The sequence below is a fragment of the Kryptolebias marmoratus genome, linkage group LG8, assembly GCF_001649575.2.
Source record: "Kryptolebias marmoratus isolate JLee-2015 linkage group LG8, ASM164957v2, whole genome shotgun sequence".
NCBI classification, from domain to species: Eukaryota; Metazoa; Chordata; class Actinopteri; order Cyprinodontiformes; family Rivulidae; genus Kryptolebias; species Kryptolebias marmoratus.
The window spans coordinates 12324367-12329799 of record NC_051437.1 but is presented as its reverse complement, the minus strand read 5'-3'; the positions used below and the strand labels follow the sequence as shown (position 1 = coordinate 12329799).

Here is a 5433-nt window from a genome sequence, read left to right as displayed (position 1 = left end):
GGGGGGGGGGGGGGGGGGCAGATGTGCGGGACACCGGGATTAACGCGGAGCAAAATCTGCGCACACAGTCACACGCAGCCATTAACTGATCGCACAACAACAACAAGAACAACAAGAGGCACCGTACTGTATGCGCCACCATTTTCACACCTGCCCTCCCACCTCCACACTGTGTCAAGAGTCTGAACAAAAACAACAAACACACACCCATGTGAACACACACACTTACCACCTACGCCCCTCATGCCCACATGACTGCCGCTCCAGTTGAACTCATCCAAACTTTCTGTGATGAGGAACTGAAAAACAGGCTTAAAAAAAAAAGAGGGAAGCAATGTGTTACAATGAGGTCAAACAATGCAAAACACGTCTTTTTTGAATTTGACAAGATTTTCTTTTTTTCATTGTGTATGGAAGCTTGACTGGGTTCAGGTAAAAGAGAGTACTTTTTAAAAAAAATTAAGTTCTCATATGAGACGAAACTCTCATACATTTTAACTACCTGATTAATCTTCAAATGCAGTAAATCTCCAGGAAGGAAAGGAAATAACTTTGTTTTCCAAATTGTCAGTTGTTTTTTTTGGTTTCAAGTGGTGTTTCCGGAGCTTGTATGCATTTCCAAACACTTCCCTGTCAGGTCCAGATGTGCTATGGGATAAATTCTGAGTTGAGACAGATGGAAGGCGAACATCGTGTCCATTAATATTTCTCTGCAGGGGGGAGACAGGATGATCACAGCCACTGAGGATGAATATGAATGTTAACATGCTCTTGAGCAAAAAAAAACAAAAAAAAAACAGAATGATTGCTCTGTTAGACCACCGGCAGATAAACCCAGTTCATTTTAAATAAAGATCTATAATGATTGCTATCTGATTTGGCACTTCAGATACGCTGAAATGCGCGCGAACATGGAAGTGGGTTTTTAATGAAACCAGAGCGATCCTCCACATTATCTAGATAGGAAGCGCAATATCCTGATACCCTCTAGTGGTTTGTGGGGAGGGGAAAAAAAAACAGAGAAAGAAAAAGAAAGAAAGACAGAAAGAAAGCTGCTGCACCGGTTATGAGTCATCAGGACCAGGAGGGGAGGGGGGTGGCGCTGATGTCAAGGCCTCCCAGCTGCAAACAGGAGGCCCAGTGTGCCTCCGTGTGGTGAAAGCCTGAACGCCACCGAATGAGGTTTTATGAATGACTCCAGATGAACATAAATCTGCCCTTAAGCTGTTTATATACAAACAGAACTTTTTGGTACTCGTGTGATGCTCTTTTTCTTTTTAATAAAATCAGTTTAAAAAAAAAAAGAATAATCAAACCAAGAATCTATAGTTACCTCCTAATTGACTAGATTTACAAAATGAACCACTGACACATCCCTTAGTGTGATATAACCAGTGAGATACGGTCTCCCTCCTCGGGCCAATATATGGAAAGAACTAGTTCAGCCATAAACGTATATTTTGTACAGATAATATCCTGGGTGTCGCAGGAACTGTGCAGTGATGAATTTCAGTTCTATTAGAGATTGTTGATCTGGGATCAGGTGAGCTGAAATGTGTTCGCAGATAGTGGGATATTTCCACTCACCGGCTGCCAAAGCGCAACGGACCAACGGAGTAAAACCAGACAGAGCACTGTGCAGCCAGTGGAGGTGGAGGTACTGTGCACACTTGTGTAACTAGTTTATCTATGCAAACAAGAAAGTCGTGAGAGGTTTTACAAAGATCCTGACGATGAAATGGAAAGCAGCTATCGCAGCAGCGCGAGAAGAAAAACACAACACCCCGCATTTTCAGCTGCTTCTGTAACTTTATATTGGAAATGAAGCTAGCAGTTTCAAATAACAGATTTTGTGGAATCTTTTAGCACTTGATATGATAGGGGTGACTCAGTTACTACAACACCAGACTTCAGCTCAACATCTGTAAAACTGACGGATTTATAGTCAGTTTTGTGTTGGCTAAGATTGACCAGCTGGGGCGGCCATCTCAAAGTTAATCCACTGATTACGTTCTGTGCGTGTCATTGAAATTCATTCACTGATTCATGGGATATTTTGCTAACAGGCAAACAAACACGTTATAAGACTCCCGGCCATCCCGACAGGCGGGCGGTAATAACAAACAGAAAAATGTTTCTGCTTTGGCAGAACGAACATCACACTCCTGGCTGGCGTCGCAGAGGAAATTTGTTGCTGCAAAACCAACCAGGGCCAAAAATAAATAAATAAATAAAACATGAAAGACACCTGATAAATCTGGAGTTTGAGAATGTGAGAAAAAAACAAAAACCACGAGAAAACAAAACAAATTTCAGCAGATCAGAAAACGGTCCAGCGTCACCGTCATTCATTTCCAGCCCAGAATTCAGCAGCAGCTGTCGAAGCAGCTGGACACTCCTCTGATGTTTCCTCCTGAGCGTCTGACACTGAAGGATCCCGACGGATTGGTTTTGTAAGAATGAAACCTGCAGCGTGGGCGGACCAGCAGGAGCTGGCGACGGAAGCACTCAGACAGCCCGATGGTGCCTGGAAATGACAGACAAACAGTATGTCTCCCTTTATTAGAGAGGTGTTTACCTAGCAGCCAGAGATGAGATTTATTCTGTTTAGGACTTTATCTCTGTTCCCTCAGCATCGTGCTTCGTCCTCTAAGGCAACGCAAACAAACCTGTGGTCAGAGTCAGCCATCTCTACACAGCCTGTGTACGGAGATCAGGATTTAACAAAATATTTACGATCATCTAACTTTTGTTTAAACCATCAGAGGAAACGACAGGATATTTGCTTTGTAAGAACTGGTAAATAAACCAGTAATACATACATACATAGTATATTGCACATTTATAAAGACTAACTTTTGACGCAATCGTTATCAGTTTAGTAACTGCTGTATTAAATGAGGCTTATAGATGAGTGGGAGGGCTGTGCACTTAGTCCACTGAATGCACTGCCTCACAGGCAACAAGGCTAGGAGTGGAGGGTCGTCTTGAGCAGCTCTTGAAGGAGACTAACATCATTGTGACAGAAAATAAGCTTCTTGACCCCGCCGGTTCTTACGCTCTGAATCACAGAGGCGTGGTTGTCAGCGTCACATTACGTTTCGCAGCCTAGAAGGATACAAAAAACAACGGAAACCTCTGCTCTACCGTCTTCTGTCTAACAAGTTCCAGCCAAAAATCACAAAGCTTGCATGATTCAAGTTACGGTAACCTAAGTTGTGCTGATTAGTATACTTACAGAACATGGCAGACTGAATGACCGTAGGGTGATGGCTCGCTGCGCCACTGAAGACACGTTTCTGTTTTTGCTTGAGGAAACTTTTAGTTAGTGCCATGAGAAACAAGGGAACTTATCTGTTCCCTGTCTTAAAAACTCTGAGTGATCTGTTCTCTTGCGTTCAAAAACCAGGAACTTTCAGAGCAAAAAAAAACAGGAAGTTCAAAATGCTGAGAGATGACGGTCATGAAAAGATACTTGTGGGTTTGAAAAAGCCCCCTGCACTGGCCTTTTTTTTATGCTAACAAGATCCTTCACTAAAAGTCAACATCAATTTTCCCACTATAAGAATGATATTTTCAGGTAAAACAAGACATCCAGCTGGTGTGTACTTTAAATGTCACCACAGCATACATGCTCAGCTCGACCACGTTCCTCAGTTTATTCAGCTCTGTATAAGTGTCCAGTTAAAGTACTGTCTGTGTGTACTTGTACCTCGGTATCTCCTGGACCTCCTCCTCAGCCCTGCTGGTTTTCTCGACCCTCTCTGCAGCCCAGTCAGCAGGCAGCTCCTTGTCATCTCCCAGTAACTAGACTTTATGCTTCTGAGCCGAGCAGTCAAACGTAAAACTTCAGCCCATTACGTAGCCAACCTTCTGCTTTTAAAGATATCAAGTATGTGAAATGCTGTACGACTTACCATCATCCATCGGAGTACGTCTGGACAGAAACGCTGCAGCGGTAGAGGGCTCTGGCTGGAAGAGGAGCCGGGTTTATCATCACGGGGCACCTCTGAGGCAGATGGAGGACAACTCAGAACAAGCACCTGTGGATGCTTATATAAAAAAAAAAACAAGGCGTCATATAGTTAAAAACCTAAAAAAAAGGACGTGTTGTGTAATAACGTTTTTATACGAAGAGATACAGAATTGTTTTTTTTTTTGTTTGAATGATCAGTGATTAGTTGTAAAACCTGCTTTCATTTCATTGCTTTTAATTAAAAAAACATTCTCTGTTGGTTTTTATAAATTAGTGCCCGCAATACCGTTTAAATTAACTAAGTGTTGTTTACACTGAAGGTCAAAAAATCTGAAAATATGAAACACGAATAGAGATAGGCGTTTATGGTAAAGTCTCAGAATGTCATCAATTAGAATAGCATATACAACATTTATACCGGAAATTTAATAAAAAGTATCAACTGTTGAGAAAGTAAATAAAAACTACTCAAAAATGACACTCTTGGGTTTTTATTCTATCCTTGAAACATATATATATATATATATATATATATATATATATATATATATATATATATATATATATTAACTGATTCACCTGGTGTTTGTGTTTTGGTTGAAACTGTTCCTTTCTGCGTTAAAGGACCTCCAGACGGAGAAATGACAGATACGTAGCAGTGCTTCTGTTCAGCTGAGGAGCACTGATTTCCATGTCGGCTTGAAATCAGCCACTAAAGACTGAGGGTTCGCTCATACAGGACCCTAACGAGCGGTTTACTATATCAGAAAGGACAAATATAGGTTCACTGCGCAGAACATCTGATAAAACACTTTTAATCCAAACAGTTTCACAGCAAATGATGCTCAACCAGAAGATACATGTTCATGGTAGAAGTCCAGTTCTAAAACCACTTATTTCTTAAGAAAACCTCACTTTTCCAGGGAAAATATTAGTTCATCAAAATGAAACAATAGAGACGGACAGTTTTTTCATCTGTTCTAAAAGATAAATGTTATATGAGGAGTTCTTATTACATGTTTGCCTGCTGAATAATTAAAACTGCAAGTTGCAAAAACATAAAAGTATTTTTTAACCTCTGTGAAATATGTTCCTAACAACAGTGTGTATATTATATTGTATTTTTATTTGTGCTTATTCGCCTGCTATTATTGTTTTGCTAATTTTCCAGCCGCCGACAGGTGGCGCCATTGTTCTATGGCTCCATTAGTCTGTTGAAGGTTCCTCTTCATTTTGGTTTAATCTACTCCTCCTGTTACCAAAGTGGTCACTGGCGGCGCCAGGGGGGCGCTAGGGGGTGCTGTAGCTCCCCCTGGAAAAGTCATAGCACCCCCGTAGCACCCCCAAGCAAAGGCATAACCGGGGTATGTGTGGGACATGTCCCCCACTTCCCTTATGTATGCCCTATATCCCCCGCACTTTTTCCAGCCGTTGCAATTGTTTAATTCGTTGTTAAC

At 41.5% G+C, this 5433-nt stretch overlaps 1 long non-coding RNA gene across 1 annotated transcript; it reads right to left on the bottom strand.

The window, feature by feature from the left end:
- Positions 1-6: 6 nt before the first annotated feature.
- Positions 7-3697, bottom strand: LOC112450306. The gene is made up of 3 exons (XR_005233508.1): positions 3239-3697; positions 2343-2527; positions 7-311 (listed from the first exon to the last, which is right to left on the bottom strand). It is a non-coding gene; the product is annotated as an uncharacterized LOC112450306 (long non-coding RNA).
- Between the last annotated feature and the right edge of the window lie 1736 nt (positions 3698-5433).